General features: G+C 52.4%; 1 pseudogene; it reads left to right on the top strand.

Moving 5' to 3' along the window:
- Positions 1-2,290: 2,290 nt before the first annotated feature.
- LOC123156865 (cytochrome P450 93G1-like) lies at positions 2,291-9,194 on the top strand (annotated as a pseudogene).
- The last annotated feature ends 10,389 nt before the right edge of the window (positions 9,195-19,583 follow it).

The raw sequence follows: 19,583 nt of genomic DNA, 5'->3' as shown, positions 1-19,583 counted from the left end.
TTATGGGGCAGAAAGTCATATGACGAACATAAACTGAAGAAAACAGATGAATGCCATCGGATGGCCTCTAGTTTTGGATGCGCGCAGCCACCTAGAGAAATATGCCGAATGAGGATGTGGAGGTGATCGTTCAAGCCAAGGCTACTACAATGACTCTGAACTGGCATACCTAAGGGTCGAGCTTGCCAAGAATCCAAATGGACCCGTTGTGATGACAGTCTGATCTTGGTCCGGAGTTAATCCTAGAGTAGTGTTATTCCAAGGCCAAGCAGGGAGTATTTTCGCTGTTTGTATTTGATTGCAGTATCGATTTATATTGGTGCTGGTCACTTGTGTGATCATGTAAACAATACAGTTTTAATAATTTGGGTCGTGCTGATCATTGTACTGATAATTAGGATACACCAATGCATATACCTGAATTGTTTGCGGCCTGTACTGTTTGCTGTTTATATGGGAGGATCCTGTCAATTCAGTAGTAACGTGTGTACTAGGAACGACTAATAACATAACTGGATGGAGTGAAATTTGTTGCCAATTTGTATTTCCTTGGCGATTGATAGAATACATGAGTAACTGCTGAACTACTACCCCATTGGTGAGTAACTGCTCAACAACCTGAGGTCTGAACTCGACAAGAGCAGAGCAGGTATGCTCCCAACCATGCCAACGTCTTGTTGCTCCGTCTCTCTATGATCGACAGTTCATAATCTTTCTAGTAGGTTGACAAGCGAAACGAGCCATTTGGCGATCCAACGGAGTTGCCCTTCCCGGAGAGTTGAATTTGTTGGAAATCAGTATGTCCTCGGTGATATTTTTCTTAGTTTTTTTAGAAAAGGAGGAATCACCCCCGGCCTTTGCATCTGGGAGATGCATGCGGCCATATTATTTATTATTCAAAAAGATCTTACAAAGTAATACAACAGTAAGCCCGAGGCCACCATCTAGATGACACATGTCACTACTCCTAACCTCTTGATGAAGGGGTGCCAAATGTCCGGGCCAAATGCCAAACAGACATCGCACAAAAGCTTAACATCTAACGCCGGATGCCCCATCCAAGCCACATAGGCAGGACTGGGTAACACTCTGGTTCGGCGCACTCTCAGTGAGTACCACACGCACACACTGCAAAGGGCCGTCACCTCCGTCTTCCCTCGATCCATCCTCAAAGCATGTACTGACGCATCGACCTTGTCAGCCCTCTCTGCCATCGACGCCACCACGACGCCAAACAACATCGACCTCCTGCACGTGTCCATCACCACACATCTGACGCCAAGCCTCCACTGCTCCATGCCGGCGAGAACCGCCGCCATGAATATGTAGAAATAAACACCGCTCCATCGAAGAAGCCACCCGCTGGTCCCTCGAGCCCGAGTGCATCTCCAAGAATGCCACCCACAAGGGGGTAACGACACCAACATTTTTTCAATTTGAAATTCTAGAGAACCTTCCACCTTCTACCTTCCACCTTCCACCTTCCACCTGTGTAAAACCCGGTTTAGAGAACCTTCCACCTTCCACCTTCCACCTGTGTAAAACCCGGTTTAGAGAACCTTCCACCTTCTAGAAGGTTCCTAAAACCGGCCGGCCGCACCTGTGTAAAACTCGAAGTGGGCCGGCCCATATTTGTCGCTCACGTCGCTGCTCTTGTGCGGTAGCCCGACAGTTTGCCGCAGTGAGCGGCGAATAGGGATTTCCGTCAAACCAACAGAGCGCCACAAGGCAACGGCCAGGGGGCTCGGTCCCTGGTGTGGACTCAGGGGACGAAACGGTCTGGTCCTTCGGCCTGGCTCGTGGCCTGCTTGGTCCAGGCCTGCTAAAAAAATAATCGCCGGTCAAGTCCTAAAAATGGACCGAAAAATGTTCGGCCCGGTCCAACCGAGCAGACTGAAGAACAACCTTTTTCTTTGCATTTTATGATTTTGGGAACGAGGCCCAGCCCATCAGCATACCAAATTATTGAGCGACGAAGATGAACTGGTGACACGCAAAACAGAAAACAGGATAAACGTGGTGGCTTGTCTGCCTTTTGATTCAACAACATTACCATCCTTGAAAAAAAAAGATTGCCTTTAGCAACATTGATCGCTGATTCGTTGGTAGCCGTGTACAACGTGCGCCACAAAGTACGTACTACATGGATCGCCATCGGGCATTGATTCATACAACTGTTCAATACGTACTGATGGTGATGGTTAATTTCATTAATTAGTCGGCTACATATGGCAGCAGTATGTGCTTGTAATCCCGAACTAACCGGTTCGTTGTGGCAATGAAGCCCAGCATGGCGCAACAGCTGATGCAGGACCCAACAATGGCCTCCGTCCTCGCAGTCGCGGTCACGTTCACCGCCGTGATGCTGCTCGTCGTCGCCGTCAGCAAAGGCGGCCGGCGAAAGCCGCCGTTGCCGCCTAGCCCGAGGAGCCTGCCGGTGATCGGGCACCTCCACTGTTACGGCGCCCCCACCTGGCAGGGAGACAGCCGGCGCATCCAAAGGCAACGAGGATGCGGAAGCGAAAGTGTGACCGCCTGGCATGTGGGCCAGGCCGTGAGCGTGTGTATGTGGGTGAGGCCTGCGCGCCGTGGGATTAAGTAGCGAGCAGTCACCAGAGGGTGAGCATCGAATATTCTACGGAACAAACCGGACCGAAGAGAGAAGCTGTTCTTCTCCTCTCGGTGATTCCCAGATCCCCTTCCCTGCTTCTCCAAATCCCTCTCCTCTCCACGAACCCTAGATCGAGGCCCATAACAAGTGGTATCATAGGTCAGACGACCTGGATCCGCTCTACCAAAAGCCCAGGTACCACACCAAAGCGGCCAAGCAAGCGGCGGCGATAGAGGAACAGATCGCGGCGCTCGCCAAGGCGATCAGTGACGGGCGCACGGCCAAGGACGCCAGGCTCGACGCGATCCAGCAGTCGCTCGAGATGTGGCGACCCGCGGTGACCAATCTCCAGCAGCAGCTGGACGAGCTGCGCACGCAGGTCGGGCGGATCGCGATCCACCCAGCGCTCGCGTCCCCTCTGGCGACCCAGGAGGACGCGATGGTGCGACTGGCCGCGACCCAGCATGTCGACGACCCGGGGCACCACGGGCCAAGTGGCCACGGTGAGGTCATCGATTCCGGGGGTACGGCTCACGGGGTGGTCACCACCCTGGCACCGCCTCCGGGCAAGGGTGCGTTCTCCGATCTCATCCTTACCCCCCCCCTTCCCCAGTCAATCAACCGGTAGGACACGAGGATAGCTACCACCACACCTCGCACTCCAATTGGGCTCTGCCCAAATTGGATTTTTCCCCTGTTTGAGGGCGAAAACCCCCAATTCTGGAAGACCTGATGCGAGAAATACTTCGCAGTCTATGGGGTGCAGCCGGATCTCTGGGTCCGTGTTCCTATGCTGCACTTTTCAGGTACAGCAGCGCGATGGCTTCAGGTTCAGGAAGTGCACAACACCCACTTCACATGGGAGGCGTTGTGCGCGGCCCTGTGCGCCAAATTTATTCGGGAGCAGTATCAACAGCAGTTGCGTCAGTTTACTCACTTGCGTCAGAATGGGTCGGTAGTGGAGTATATGGAACAATTTGAGGAGTTGATGCATCATCTGTTGGCGCATAATCCTTCCTTTGACCCGCTGTTCTTTGCTACTCAATTCCTAGATGGTTTAAAGCCTGAAATTAAATCTGGAGTCGCGCTCCACCGGCCTCAAGAACTCGATACTGCCTTTTCTCTCGCTCTGTTGCAGGAAGAGTTGTTGGGCCACCTGCCTCGGAAGGAACCCGTGCCGGGCCGGCACGTGCATCGGCCGATGGTGGCCATGGGAGTACCACCACCACCACCACCCAGGCCAGTGCAGCCGGCTATCCCCGCGGCTGCGGATGACCGTCGGGCGCTCGAGGCAGCACGCGCAGGCGATCGACGCCAGGAGCCAGCGCGCGGCGACGATCGTGTCGCAGCACTCCGCAACTATCGACGGGCGCGAGGGCTCTGCTTCAAATGCGGAGAGCGTTGGGGCCAAGTCAACCAATGCGCAGCTACGGTCCAACTCCACGTCGTGGAAGAGCTGCTGGAACTTCTTCAAGCAGAAGTTCAAGATCGACAAGAGCAAGACGCTGATTCTGAGGATGAGTAGCTCATGTCAATTTCGAAGATGGAAACAACGGGTGAAACAACCCCTCGCACAGTCAGATTGTTGGGACACATTGAGGGTCAGGAAGTGTTGATACTGGTGGACTCCGGCAGTTCGCACAGTTTCATCAGCGAGCTGGTAGCAGCAGCGATGCAAGAGAAGGTGCAGCCAATGAGGCCAGTTTCAGTGAAAATTGCCAATGGAGGAGTGCTGCGCTGCTCTGGAATCATTCCAGTGTGTCGTTGGGACACACAGGGGCACACATTCTCTACTGATGTGTGTGTCCTGTCATTGGGGTACTACGATATGGTCGTGGGGATGGATTGGTTGGAGCAGTGCGGTCCTATGCTGGTGGACTGGACAGCAAAGCAACTTCAGTTTCAGAAAGAGGGCCAAACAGTGGTTCTCCAGGGTTTACAGGCGAAGACCCACCAAATTGAACCAGACACCATGGATCAAGTGCTGTATATGGAACAGTCCAACTCGATCGCACACGTGGTCGCCATCTGCATCACAGAAAAACAGAGTGAGGAGGAGCCAGTTCCCGCAGTTATCCAACATATCTTGGATAGTTTTCCGGTTGTTTACGAGGAGCCTACAGGGCTGCCGGAGCATTGTGAATGGGATCACGCCATTCCATTGATAGAAGGGGCCAACCCGGTTAACATCAGAGCTTACCGATATACCCCAGAGCAGAAGAACGAGATCGAAACACAGGTCAGGGAAATGCTTCGAGCGGGACTTATAACTCCCAGCACCAGTCCTTTTTCATCCCCAGTGCTGCTGGTCAAAAAGAAAGATCAAACATGGAGGTTTTGCGTCGACTTCAGGCACCTTAATGCAATCACTGTAAAGAAAGTCTACCCCATGCCCATTATCGATGAACTGCTCGATGAGATTGCCGGCTCGTGCTGGTTCTCCAAGTTAGACCTGAGGGCCGGGTACCACCAGATACGACTTCTGCCAGAGGACGAACACAAGACGGCATTCACCACTCACTTGGGCCACTTCGAGTTCAAAGTGATGCCTTATGGTCTCGCTTATGCACCAGCAACATTCATGGGGGGAATGCACGTGGTTCTCTCTCCGGTGCTTCGTAAAGGCGTGTTGGCGTTCATGGACGACATCCTTGTCCACACCAGCACTTTAGAAGCGCACTGTCAACTGTTGAGGCAAGTTCTCCAGTTACTTGATAAATATGGGTTGAAGGCAAAGCTCTCCAAGTGCAGTTTTGCTCAACGCCGCATCAGTTACCTCGGGCATGTGATCAGCAAACAAGGAGTCTCTACCGATGACAGTAAGATTCGGACAGTTCAGCAATGGCCAGTGCCGCAGAACACCAAGGAGCTGCGTGGGTTCTTAGGACTCGCGGGATACTATCGCAAGTTCGTACGATTCTTCGGGGTCATCAGCAAGCCACTAACAGAACTTCTCAAGAAGAATACCATCTTTGCATGGACGCCAACGGCTGACGCGGCATTCCACGCTCTCAAGCAAGCTCTGACAGCAGCTCCTGTTCTCGCTCTGCCCGACTTCCAAAAGCAGTTCGTCGTCGAGACGGACGCCAGCGCAACGGGAATTGGGGCCGTACTGATGCAAGCAAACCACCCAGTCGCGTACCTGAGCAAAGCTCTCGCTCCCAAAAACATGGGATTGTCTGCATACGAGAAAGAGTGCCTGGCGCTGTTGCTTGCTATCGACCACTGGCGACCATATCTTCAACGCTCGGAGTTCATAGTACGCACTGATCAGAAGAGCCTGCTGCACCTAACAGATCAAAGGCTCAACACCCCTATTCAGCAACGGCCATTTACCAAACTGGTGGGGCTCCAATTCATCATCCAATACAAAGCAGGCCTCACCAACAAAGCAGCCGATGCGCTGTCTCACCGAGGGCATGCAGATGACGCAGAAGTGGCAGCACTGTCCATTTGCAAACCAACTTGGTTGGAAGCTGTCAAGAACAGTTATCTGAACAATGCGGGCGTGACAGCTAGAATGGAGAAGTTGGCCCTTGACCCCAACAGTGAACCGCAGTATACGATGAAGGACGGCATCTTACGATACAAAGGGCGTGTGTGGATTGGGAATGACGCCACGGTTCAGCAACACCTGATCAACTCTCTGCACTCAAGCGCGGTGGGCGGACACTCAGGGTTCCACGCCACGTACAATCGCATCAAGCGGCTCTTCGCGTGGCACGGCATGAAGGCTCAGATCAAGCAAAGCGTCAGGACTTGCATGATCTGTCAACAGGCAAAAAACTGAGAGGAAATCGCCTGCGGGACTCCTTCAACCGTTACCGATCCCAAAAAGACCATGGGCAGTGGTTTCTATGGACTTTATCGAGGGACTGCCGCGTTCTGGTGGATATGACACAATCCTGGTGGTAGTCGACAAATTTTCAAGGTACGCCCATTTTCTGCCACTGACGCACCCATTCACAGCGTTGAAGGTTGCGCAGAAGTTCATGAAGGAGATCTTTCGCTTGCACGGCTTACCTCTCGCAATCATCTCAGACCGTGACAAAATCTTCACCAGCAAAGTGTGGCAGGAGCTGTTCAAGCTTTGCCGACCAGAGTTGAGACTCAGCTCAGCGTATCACCCGCAGACGGACGGGACGATAGAGCGAGTCAATCAGTGCCTGGAGGGATATCTCAGATGTGCAATGCACTCGTGCCCCGCCAACTGGTCGAAGTGGTTGGCCCTTGCAGAATACTGGTACAACACCTCGTTTCACTCAGCCTTGGGCAGGACACCGTTCGAGGTCATCTACGGGCAGCTGCCGCGTGGGTTTGGAGTGGACCAAGTAGAGCAATGCTCGGTGCCCAACCTGGCGGCATGGTTGCGCGAGCGGGAAATCATGATCGAGCTTCTTCAACAACAGTTGAAACTTGCCCATGACAGAATGAAATGACAAGCTGACAAGCATCGCACCGACAGAGCGTTTGAGGTTGGTGATGCAGTGCTGTTGAAGCTTCAACCGTTCATCCAGTCCTCGGTGGCGCAGCGCCCCCACCAGAAGCTAGCGTTTCGCTATTTCGGGCCGTACCGCATCCTGGCTCGCATCGGCGCAGTGGCGTACAAGCTGGACCTCCCGGCGTCCAGCAAAATTCACCCAGTTGTGCATGTATCGCAACTGGAGAAGGCCGAAGGCGCACAGGTGCAGGTGAACTCTGATCTTCCTCCTGACAATGCTACCTTGCAGGCGGAGCACATTCCAACAAAAGCACTCGAACTCCGGATAATTCAGGTGGCCGGTACGCTCCAGCCACGTCTGCTGATCCAGTGGAGCGGATTGCCAGAGTTCATGGCTACCTGGGAAGAACCAGTCAAGATGCAACAAAGGTTTCCAGCTACTCCGCCTTCGGGACAAGGCGAAACGCAAGAGGGAGAGGATGTTACGGCGCCCCCACCTGGCAGGGAGACAGCCGGCGCATCCAAAGGCAACGAGGACGCGGAAGCGAAAGTGTGACCGCCTGGCATGTGGGCCAGGCCGTGAGCGTGTGTATGTGGGTGAGGCCTGCGCGCCGTGGGGTTAAGTAGCGAGCAGCCACCAGAGGGTGGGCATCGAATATTCTACGAAACAAACCGGACCGAAGAGAGAAGCTGTTCTTCTCCTCTCGGCGATTCCTATATCCCCTTCCCTGCTTCTCCAAATCCCTCTACTCTCCACGAACCCTAGATCGAGGCCCATAACATCCACCTGGTGCGTCCACCGGTGCACCGCACATTCCACGACCTGGCGACCCAGCTCGGCCCGTTGGTCCACATCCGGCTCGGCTCCACCCATTGCGTGGTGGCCAGCTCCCCTGGCGTTGCCGCTGAGCTCATCCGGACGCACGAGGGAAAGATTTCGGAGCGGCCGCTCACTGCCGTGGCGCGCCAGTTCGCCTACGGCTCCGACGGCTTCGCCTTCGCTCCCTACGGCCCACACTGGCGATTCATGAAGCGGCTGTGCATGTCCGAGCTCCTTGGGCCCCGCACCATCAACCAGCTCCGTCCCGTCCGTCGTGCTGGACTAGTGTCACTGCTGCAGAGCGTACTCCATCATGCGACGTCGTCATCGGTCGAGGTTATGGATCTCACCGCCGCACTCATCCGGCTGTCCAACACGTCCATTATGAGGATGATGGCGAGCAACATGCCCAAGAGTGTCTTGGAGGAGGCACAAGCACTAGTGAAGTCTGTGGCAGAGCTCGTTGGCGCATTCAACGTCGAGGACTACGTAGCACTGTGCCGCGGCTGGGACCTCCAGGGCCTCGGCCGCCGGTCTGCAGACGTCCACTGCCGCTTTGAGGCACTGCTCGAGGACATGATGAGGCACAAGCAGGAGGCCCGTGAGGCTAGGAGGATGTGTGGTGAAGGAGAAGGAGAGCAGCAACGACTTGCTAGACATCCTGCTGGACAAGATGAAGGACGACACGGTGGGGGAGGTGAAGCTCACCAGGGAGAAGATCAAAGCCTTCGTCATGGTAAGATAAAACCTTTCGCAGCTTACTTCCTTGTTCTTTTGCCGTTAACTCTTATCGATCATACATGCCGATGTAGGACGTGGTCACTGCCGGCTCTGACACATCGGCGGCAATGATCGAGTGGATGCTCGCGGACCTGATGAACCACCCGGAGTGCCTCCGGAAAGTCCGCGAGGAGATCGACGCGGCGGTTGGCCGTGAAAGGATAGCCGACGAGAGCGATGTGGCAAACTTGCCCTACTTGCAGGCGGCGTACAAGGAGACACTGCGCCTACACCCTGCGGCACCGATCGCACACCGGCAGTCGACGGAGGAGATAGAGGTTGACGCGGGCGGTGGGTTTACGGTCCCGGCTGGCACGGTGGTGTTCATCAACCTGTGGTCCATTGGGCGTGACCCGGCCTACTGGGACGCCCCTCTGGAATTCCGGCCGGAGAGGTTCATGGCTGGCGGACGCAACGAGGTGCTGGATCCGCGCGGGCAGCACTTCCAATACCTGCCGTTCGGTAGCAGCCACTGAGGGTGCCCCCCAGTGGCGGAGACAGGCCTGGGGCAACTATGGCTATAGCCCCAGGCCTAGCAACAACTTCCCTTATAACTCTTTCATAAAAGTATAAAAAACACACAAAAATTTATCACTCCACGTACTTCCTCCTTTTCGGTTTATAGGGTTTATCTTAAAATTTTAGTTTTTTCATTTTATAAGGCTCAATTTGGTTATTCTCCATCACATATTCAGATTCCAAGGTGCATTAAATCATTGCATGCAAGTATTAAGAGAAAATTGATCAATGCATGTACTTTATGCATGCATGTATTGCAATTAATACGTTGGTAAACATAATATTTTGAGGAAAATAAGAGCATTAATTGGATGTTTTTGCAAACTACAAAAAATTATTTTACCACTCACCACCACCACCGCCGCGTCGCCAATTGACCAGAGTTGACCGTCGCTCCAAGGTACGCTCTGCCGCCATGCCGCCCGTCGTGCCACAATCCCCCGGGCCGCCGCCGCCGCCGCAAGACAGAGCCGTCAGACCCGAGCGTCGCCACGACGCAGCGCTCGACACCAACACCGCACCCAACCATGGAGAGGCTTGCCCGTGCAGCCCCCACACGCGCGAGGACGCCAAGGCCCTGCCGCCGCCGGCCCGGACGGGCTTTGCCCGCCCGCGCCCGTGGCGGCCGCGAGGGAGGAGGAGGGGGGAGGGGAGACCGACGGCGGGATCTGAGATCGCCTTCCCCATCGCCTTGCGGGCACGACGAGAGAGGGATCTGAAATTTCGGATCGGTCGTTTTTTTTCTTTGTGCATACCTGTGCGCTCTTTTGTTTTCTTCATCCGGTGTTCTTTTCCTTTTTTGTCAGTGGTTTGTTTTTCTGTTCATATGAACATATGTTAAAATAGTGGGTGTACGCGTCAGTTTATGTTGGTTCCACCGGTACACAAGAGAGCATTTTGCCGTAACGTTGTTTTTCTGCATTTTTTCTTTCTCTAATAACTCTTATATTTTCATTATTAATTTTCTTCTAGTTATTTGACTACATATCAAGAAACACAATAGGGCGAACTAATATGTGGTTGCACTTCTAGGAGAACAGTAGTATCCCTAACCCATCATAAAATATAACTTAACTAGCGCAGGCGTTCGTCCGCCATCGTCTGGTAGATCGCCACTGCTTCAATGCGGGTAGCGGCCGAAGTAGCCTTCGTGATCGACGTGCCAGTGTGAACGGCGGGCAGGTGTCTGGCCGATCAGCAAACATAAATGTGTGTAAGAATCTGTCTCATCTGGTCATATCCATTCTTACTGGCATGCATGCGGCGCGGAGAGCGGAGCGAGGGTGGTGTGGACAGCGCTGCAGTCGTGCTGTGAGCGGAGAGGAGTGGAGCGGTGCGGTGTGGACGGTGACGGAGCCATGTTTAACTATGTGTGGCCAGGCCAACGAACAGAAGCTGGCTTCAATTAGGAGCTGGAATAGGCTTGGTCACCGCGTCGGCATTGAAACTCCGCTGCCCGCTCGTCCGGTCACGTTGCTATGATGGGTGTCAATGTCGTCTGTAGTCGTGTCCACTTTGGAGCGGCCTGGCCGGCATGAATCCTCGGATGATGGGATCGACGCTCGAACCCCAGTTCACCGTGGCTCTCTCTTTCTCTCTACACTCCTCTCTCTGGCACAAACCGTTGAAGAAAGGAAGAAGAAGAAGACACAAGACACGGTGGTGTTTCTCCTGCGCACATACGCCTGCCGCAACGACTTTCCTCAAGCACGGACTCGACCCCAGCAACAAACCGGCTCGCCCACAAGCAGTACACAGGGGCTGTTTTTATACCCGACTCGCTAAGCAACTAACTCCAACAGCCGCTCATGCGCACGTACGCATGAGCTCCTCAAGACCCGGCCTCCTCTCGTCGTGAGCCATCTACTCTTCCGCAAGAGCCGCACATCGTCCGAGCTTGCCGCTGGATCACGCCCAACGCTCCCGCGATCAACGCCTGTGACTAACCTGCGCATGCACGTCCACTAACAAACTCTGTGCATGCTAGCTTTTAACTACACGCACACAACGCACGCACACTGCCCATGCATAGCCGGACTATGCCCATACACCACTCGGACTATGCCTAGACACGCACATACGCGGCTACACGCGCACACACTCCACGGACCAGACCAGCGCGCCCGACGCCAGTCACCACCGCACGGAGACATGGCTTATTGCGCCAACAGCGGGGCCGCTTCGTGCATAGAGGTTTTTTTACCAGCGCCGATTTTGGGTGGGTGGGACGTGGTCGCCGGACACATACATGACGATGGCCCGAACGACTGCAAAGGTTCCTCTGGTTTGCGTCCGGTTTTGTGTGATTTTGCACCCCCGGATGCGTCCTCGGGCAGATAAGATATTGTGTTGGATGATAAAGTGTGTCTAGGCAGTTCGATCTAGACATTTTTAGAGCGATCTGAGGGTCCGTATTTGAGGGTCCTAAGAGCATCTCCAACAGCCGCCGGACGCGCTGCGCGCTAAAAACTACTTTGCCGCGCGCCCATCGCCTGATTTGGCGCGGCGGGCAGTGCTGGCTCCAGCAGCCGCGCTAAAATGCAGCGCGCGCGCAGCTCCAGCAGTGCGCAAAAATGCAGCGTGCGCGACTCTCGCACAAACAATATATGCATTCCAAAACAGAAGCAAAAAAATCAAACACAAACAAAAATAAATCAAAATAAATAGTTCAATTTAGTTATTACAACTCAAACAAACAGTTTATCGTTCAATACAACAAATAGTGCAGGGCATCGGACGGCACTCGTGCCTTCTGGAAGGCAGTGTGAGGGTGCCCTGCTCCCCCAAAGGTACGCGTCTTCGCATGGCGTCTAATTACGAACTCCCTTGCAACTAAGGTGAACATGGCAAAGAGAAAATTAGAAGTCACTAATACTTGTGTTTTATGTGGCATGGAACCGGAGGATACTTTCCATGCAATGTGCAGATGCACGCTCGCTCGTATCCTATGGGAAGAGATGGCGAACTCCACCAGCATGCCACGGCCGATGGACATCTTGAACACCGGCGACGAATGGCTCTTACATCTACTGAATGATCTCCCGGAGGAGCAACGGCTCCCTGTGATCATGACCTGTTGGCGCAACTGGCATGTCCATAATGAAATTGTTCATCATAAGCCAGCTCCAACTGTTGAAGCTTCATGCGGATTTTTGTGCAGCTACATTGAGAGCCTACGATGTATTCAGCAACATCCTCACGTAGACATCAAGAAGGGGAAAATGGTGGTCTCTCGGGAGACTAGGAGTAATAGTAAGGCGCATGTCATGCAGGCTTCATATACTAGACCTCCGGAGCGGTGGGCGAAGCCACCAGCCGGCTGGAACAAGCTGAATGTCGATGGCACGTGGCGCGAGGAGGACGGAACAGGCGGTGCCGGGATGATCCTCCGAGACCACAGTGGTGCAATCATCTTCTCCTCTTGCAGGTTCCTCACATACTGTGCGAGTCCGCTGGAGGCGGAAGTGGCTGCGTGCATGGAGGGGATCGCCCTAACCCTCGAGTGGAGCAGAGAACCTTTCATCCTTGAGACCGATTGTCTTGTCGCAGCGAACATGATCAAGGAGAAGGGCTTAAATCGCTCACCTGTTGCATCCCTAATTGGTGAGGTGAAGAGGCTCCTGTCACAAGACCGAGAGAACAAGTTATTTCATGTGAGTAGAATAGTAACAATGTAAGCCATATGCTAGCCCAACTGGGACTTTTGGTACCACGTACTGCAGTTTGGCTAAGAGGCGGACCTGATGAAATTGACACTTTGTGTCAACAGGATTGTAACGATCTACCTTGATTAATACAATCCAAATCGTTCACACAAAAAAAACAATACAACAAATAGTGCAATAAACAGAACAAATAGTTCAACAATACAATATCGAACGCACAAATCATGATGCTCTTTGTCGTCCATTCCATGCCCACCACTCCTCAATGAGATCCTTCTGAAGATCATTATGCGCTGTGGGACGTCGAATGTCATGATAGGAGGCAACAAAACGGGCCACCCTTTCAGCCCTCCATCGCACTCGCACGGGATGTCCCAAGAGCTCATACTGAGAGTAGTCTACATCTTGACCACGCTCATTCTCGATGATCATGTTATGCATGATCACACAAGCGTGCATGATGTGCCAAAGCATTTTCTGATCCCAAAATCTAGCCGGTCCTTTCACAATAGCAAATTGGGCTTGCAAAATCCCAAAAGCTCTCTCCACATCTTTTCTATCCGCCGCCTGAGCATTGGGGAAATCAAGATTTTTCTTACCTTCCGGCTTTTCAACGGCTTCACAAAGGTTTGCCACTTTGGATAGACACCATCCGCTAGATAATAGCCATAGTTGTATGTACGGCCATTTGCTACAAACTGCACCGGTGGCAAATCATCATTTGCAATCTTACTCATCAGTGGTGACCAGTTGACAACATTGATATCATTCAAAGATCCAGGCATTCCAAAGAATGCATACCAAATCCAAGTCTCTTGATCGGCCACCACTTCAAGGATTATAGTGGAACCCCTTTTTTGGCCGTGGAATTGCCCATGCCAATGCCTTTGGACAATTTTTCCAACTCCAATGCATGCAATCTATTGAGCCAAGCATACCAGGAAAGCCGCGAGCTTTGTTCATCTCCAATAGCCTTGCGGCGTCTTCAGCATTGGGAGATCTCAAATACTCCTGGCCAAACACTTGCACAATTCCGACTGCGAAGCACTTGACACACATGATGGCTTGGCTCTAACCCATAGCCAAGTGATCATCAACTAAATCAACCGGGATACCGTATGCCAACATACGCAAAGCAGCTATCACCTTCTGAAAGGTGCTATGCCCGAGCTCTCCGGCTGCATTCCTCCTTTGTTGAAAAAATCGGTCATGGCTCGCTAGTTTCTCTGCAATGCGCCTGAACAACTCGGTGCTCATCCTAAACCGGCGACGAAAATACGACTCGGGGTATGTGGGATTCTCCGCAAAATAATGCTTGATCAATCTGTTGTGGGCATCAATCCTATCCCTCCAAATTTTCTGCCGACCCATAACCGAACCACCGTGCTTCGGTTTTTTATTGATGTGCACAGCTAGGATCATTGCAAGATCCTCCTCCTCTTCCATATCAAATTCTTCTTTGGAAGAATCATACGATGAACTCATCTACAATGTTCAATACTATGCTATAAAAACTACAATCAACATGCACCAAATTCATGAAGTTTGAGCAATACATACCTTGCAGGCGTTTTGTCGAACACCTTGCGGGCGCCGAGCGGCAGCGAGCGCCCGGGCGCCGTTCGTCGGAGGAAGGACGCGTGCGAGGTGCGGCGGTGACTAGAGGGGGACGGAGGAAGCCGCCGCGGCGCGGGGATAGGCCGGGGAAGCGCCGGAACGGTCGCCGGATGGCGCGGGCGGTGGCGGCGCCGCGGCTGGAGGGGGGGGTTGAGTTGCAAGCGAGCGCGCGGGAGCGTGCGCAGCAAATAAGCGACGCGCGATGGAGTTTCGGCCCGCAAGCTGAACTAGATATGCCGCGCGCGCGGTTTTTACGTGGCCGCTGGAGGCACTATACCGGTTGCGCCCGCGCTAAAATGGGCAATTTTGCGGCGCGGCGCTAGTTTGGCGCGGCTGTTGGAGATGCTCTAAGCTATTTGATTTGGGCTGCAACTAGGCCGTTTTCCACTGAGTGCCACCCCATGTCTAAAATTAAGGATGCCGATAAGTGCCACACGTGTGGGCGTTAGGGAGTCTGCCCACACATTTTGTATGGTGTATAGGAGGAACAGCCCACACACCTACGTGTGGGCAAAATAAGTAATGCCCACACACCTCTTTTTTTCCCTCCCGATCCCTCTCACACGCGTGTGTGTGTGAGCGAAATAGATAACGCCCACACGCCCCGTATGTCAGGCCTGGTACCTCGTGGTCCCGCACGCCCCGCGTGACAGTCACCGCGCGCCTGTATTTGCCATGGTCCAGACCCTCGTTCATGTTCGTTTTACTGTAGTTGCCATGTCACTGAACTACGGTTGTCATGTCGGACAACTACAGTTGCCATGGTTGCTCAACTGCAGTTGCCATCTCATGTCAAAAGTTCCAGGTGCCATTTTTGGGCAACTGCGACTGTTGCCATGTATGGTCTGGTTTACTATAGTTGCCATGATTTGAAAGCTTTAGGGATTTGCCACCTACTAACACTAGGCAGTTGCCATGTATGGTCTGGTTTACTACAGTTGCCATGATTTAAAAACCTTAGGAGTTGCCACCTACTAACACTAGGCAGTTGCCGTGTAGTGCTACAAAAGGACATGGCAAAACAACATGTTCGAGTAAAAAAGAGAGAGTTGCCATCTGCTTACAAGCACACTAGGGCAGTTTCCGTGTACCCTGCAAAATACATGGCAACTGGCATGTTCGGGTAAAAAGAAAGAGAGAGTTGTCACCTGCTTATAAAGCACACTAGGGCAGTTGCCATGTACACTGCAAAACACATGGCAAGTGGCAACTTGGGTGTGGGAGATGAGACGGGCATGTGGGCGAGATGACAAATGCGCACACATCAGCCCTTGTGCGTGAGTGGAAAGTGGCGTGTGGGCGAACTGCTGAACGTCCACACACCAGCCCCTCCCGTGTGGTGAAACGGCCGTGTGGGCGACCGAGTGAATGCCCACACACCAGACCAGTCCTACGTGGCACTAGAAACATGCCAAGATTCGTGCGCTCACAAACGGACGCGGATCCACGTGTGTGGGCGAGATGCAAACACCTACACGTGTGGGCGTTAGTGTTTTCAAAAATTAATCATTTTCTTGTTACTTCTCTCAGGTTGCTTGTCTTCTCGTGCAAAAGAAATCAGCTAGTGGGAGGAATGAATTAAGATATATATGAGGCGCAGATTACGGTTACCACGGGCGGCCGCCCATATTAGGCCCTACGGTGGCGCCGCCCCTGATCAGGAGTGCCCGCGGCCGAGGTGGCGCTCACAACGATGCCCCGTGGCCGAGCTGGCGCTCACGATGATGCATGTGGCCACACTCTCCATGGCAAGGGTGCGGCAGAGGAGGAGAGGAGGCAGGTCGCGCGTGGTTTTTTGTGTTTAGCAAGCCCGCGCATGTGCACGTGCCCGCGTCTAGTATTTTGCACGGGAGACAAAAGTTCTGCCCTTTCCCAAGTTTTCGAACTCGGCATAGGAAGCCCAACCGTCGAGTAACTGTTGCCACGTCAACCGTGGGCCCTACTATCAATTTTTTGCCGAGTACTATTGCATGTGACTATTGGGATTTCATAATTGAAAAAAGAGAGAAGATAATAAAATGATTGCCGAATTTTTTTAGTAGAAACCCGGCAATCGTAGACCACCGTCATGGATAAGTCGGCTGCTCATCCATGGGGCCCACCTGTCAGTCTTTGCCGACTTTTTATCTTGATGAACTCGGCGAAACTGAGGCACTGCCAAGTTTATGTCTTTCGCCGAGTACCTTTCGGCTGGTACTAGGCAAAATGTAAAGTTCGCCGAGTTTCACTCAGTACCAGTACAAATTTGAATCAAACTCAGCACATACATTAGTTTTTCAAGCTCCCGATGAAACGAACTTGGCAAAAGATCGAAACTCTGCACAACCCCAAATTATAGTACTGAGGGACGACCCATGTACTCCCTCCGTTCCTAAGTATTTGACTTTCTAGAGATTTCAACAAGTGACTATATACAGAGCAAAATGAGTGAATCTACACTCTGAAATATGTCTATATACATCCGTATGTGGTAGTCAATTTAAAATCTTTAAAAAGACAAATATTTAAAAACAGAGCAAGTATTAAATCTTGGTGAGCATTCCTATAAGATAATAATAAAAAAGTACGGAAGTTCCACTCACTGTTAAAGAAGGAACCGGAGCAAATGTAATTAAAATTACTTCGTAACAGGCAGGAGGGGCAGCGATTTCTGCCTTTTGCTCCGAGGCTGCAACATAGCATAGGCATAGCTAGGCAGTTACGTTCCTTGGGATAACGAGAATCTCAGTAGTAGAGCAGGGGGCTTTCCTTTGTTCGCCCAGCCTCCCACGAGCGATCTCGGGAAAATCTAGCGGCCGCCTAACCCCTCCTCCTCCCCTGCCGCCGCAAGCTCGTGCCACCTGGCAAAGCCCGGTTGGCATAGGCGGCGGCGGGACCACTACTCCCCATGCAGAAGTCCCTCTTCGGCAGGGGAATACAGCAGTGTTGTGCTTGCGTGGGGCCGGCGGTGCGGTGGCGGGCGGTCGGGATGGCGTCGTTGCCCGTTGCGGCGTCGCATTGGCGGCCTGGGCCTTCTGCTGGCTGCATGGTCGCTGCGTTTGGGATCTGGCGGGGCGATTTGGCAGGGTGTGCTGGTTGGCCTCCGGTCGAGGTCTTCAGGCCTTGGACCCTCGACGATGACGGGCGGTGCGGGAGGGCGTCTCCGATGAGATTCTTGGCTACAGGTGGCGGTCCTCCTGGATCTCTCGTAGGTGGGCGGGCGGCTGCTGGTGGCTTCGCATGTTTCTGAGCCGGCGGCTTCGGTGAGGAGACAGAGGTGTCTGATGGGGAGGTTTGAGTGAAGTGATGGGAGGTTCTAACAGTGGTCGAGCCACCCGTCGCTGGCGGGTGTCGCCGGCCGTGGATGCGTCCGCGCCCCCTCCTCCCCCTTTCATTGGCTGGGTGCGGGTAGGCTCAGATACTACGATGTTCGAGGCAGGGCGGTCGTTGGCGGCTCTGTCTGCTGGGGACTTCTAGTCGGGCCAAAGCCAAGGCCTTTGGTTGATCTTGAGGACGTCTGGATGCAAGGCGGCGACCCTAGCAGTGGGAGGCGTGTTGGTCGTGGGCAGATTGCGCGGCTTGGGTGCGGGCGGGCAGCCATGGCTGCTTGGGCAGCATGGCTGCGGGTGGTTGGCGAAGCGGTGGTACGACGGAGGGATAAGAGCACTGGGGTACATCACTTGTCCGGTCCGTGTACTAGCTGACGGCGGCGGCGGCCGCGGACGCCGTGCTCCTCCTGCAGGCTCCGTCGCGGTGTTCCTACTCCTTTTGTGTTGCTCCAGGTGAAAACTTGATCTACAGATCAGACGGTGGCGCCTATCCGTGGCCGTTCCCTTCTTGAAGGCATCGTCTTGGAATCCTCGCTCCGGTGTTGTGCGTCTCACCTCTTCCTGGTGGATCGCTCATCTTGGTGCTGGTCTTCGTCGACTCTAAGCGGATCTTCTTTGCACATCTGTAGTTTGCTTGGTAGTCGCTGAGGAGGTGCGTCAGTTCCCGGCACCTTTGTATCTTGCCTTGGGTGTGTTTGCGATGATGGCGTGTGTTTGTATCGGTTTGCTCGGATGTGGATGATGGTTGCTTTATAATATAAAACGGGGGAAAACCCTTTCTCATTAACCTATGTTGACTATCAAATCAATTTAGTGCACGAATATGAGAAACATATAAGAAAAATTTAAAATTATCAGCAAGCATCGGCAGTCCTACATACCACATGCTCCTTGCTGATTGCTCGGTCATACTAATAGGATTTTTAGCTTGCACCACACGATGAACGTTGTTAAGGAAAATCCTGCACTGGGACTGGGACATAGTGGGGCGTGTTGAGACAAAGTGACTGGTGGAGATAGCGCCGAGGCTTCCATGGCCAACGTAGGTGGCACCGAGGCCATCGGAAGAGACGCGGCTAGGATAGGTGATCGTCCACTGGTGACAACTGCAGAGCCGGACGATTTTAAAGCGGTAGTCGCTTTCATACTTCCTCATTTTCTTTTTAGTCCACATAAAATTTGTCTTTAGTCAAACGTACTAGATTTTCATATTGCATATTTCTAATATTGTAGATGCTGACAACTTTCTATATAATTATGATCAAACTTTATGATGTTTGACTTAAGACAAATCTTATATGTGAAGAAAAAAATGGAGAAAGTACTCCCTTTGTTTTTTAGTCTGCATATAAGATTTGATTAAAGTCAAACTTTGTCAATTTTGACTAAGTTTATAGAAGAAAATATCAATATTCACAATATTAAATCATATTGTTAGATGCATCATAAAATTACTTTTCATACCATATAGTTTTAGTATTGTAGAAGTTGATATTTTTTTCAACAATCTTAAATGCAGACTAAAAAAACGGAGGAAGTACATTATAAGAGCATGGTTAATAGTATAGCCAACAATCGGCTATATGAGGTTGCCACATCATCTATAGCCAACTTAATAGCGAACATGTGTAGTAGCTAGTTACTAAGTAGTACTATTTCATTAATAAATGGTCCACCTTCATTCTCACATTGTTTCTTGGAGCATGTGTTGCAGCAGGCTGTTAATCTACAACCCGCTTCCTTTCTCTTTCCTTTGCTCTCACATCCAACTCAGCAATAATATAATATTTTAATCCTTACAATCTGCTGATTGTACCTTATT

The sequence above is a fragment of the Triticum aestivum genome, chromosome 1D (genome assembly GCF_018294505.1).
Source record: "Triticum aestivum cultivar Chinese Spring chromosome 1D, IWGSC CS RefSeq v2.1, whole genome shotgun sequence".
Taxonomy (NCBI): domain Eukaryota; kingdom Viridiplantae; phylum Streptophyta; class Magnoliopsida; order Poales; family Poaceae; genus Triticum; species Triticum aestivum.
This window is presented reverse-complemented; position numbering and strand designations above follow the sequence as displayed.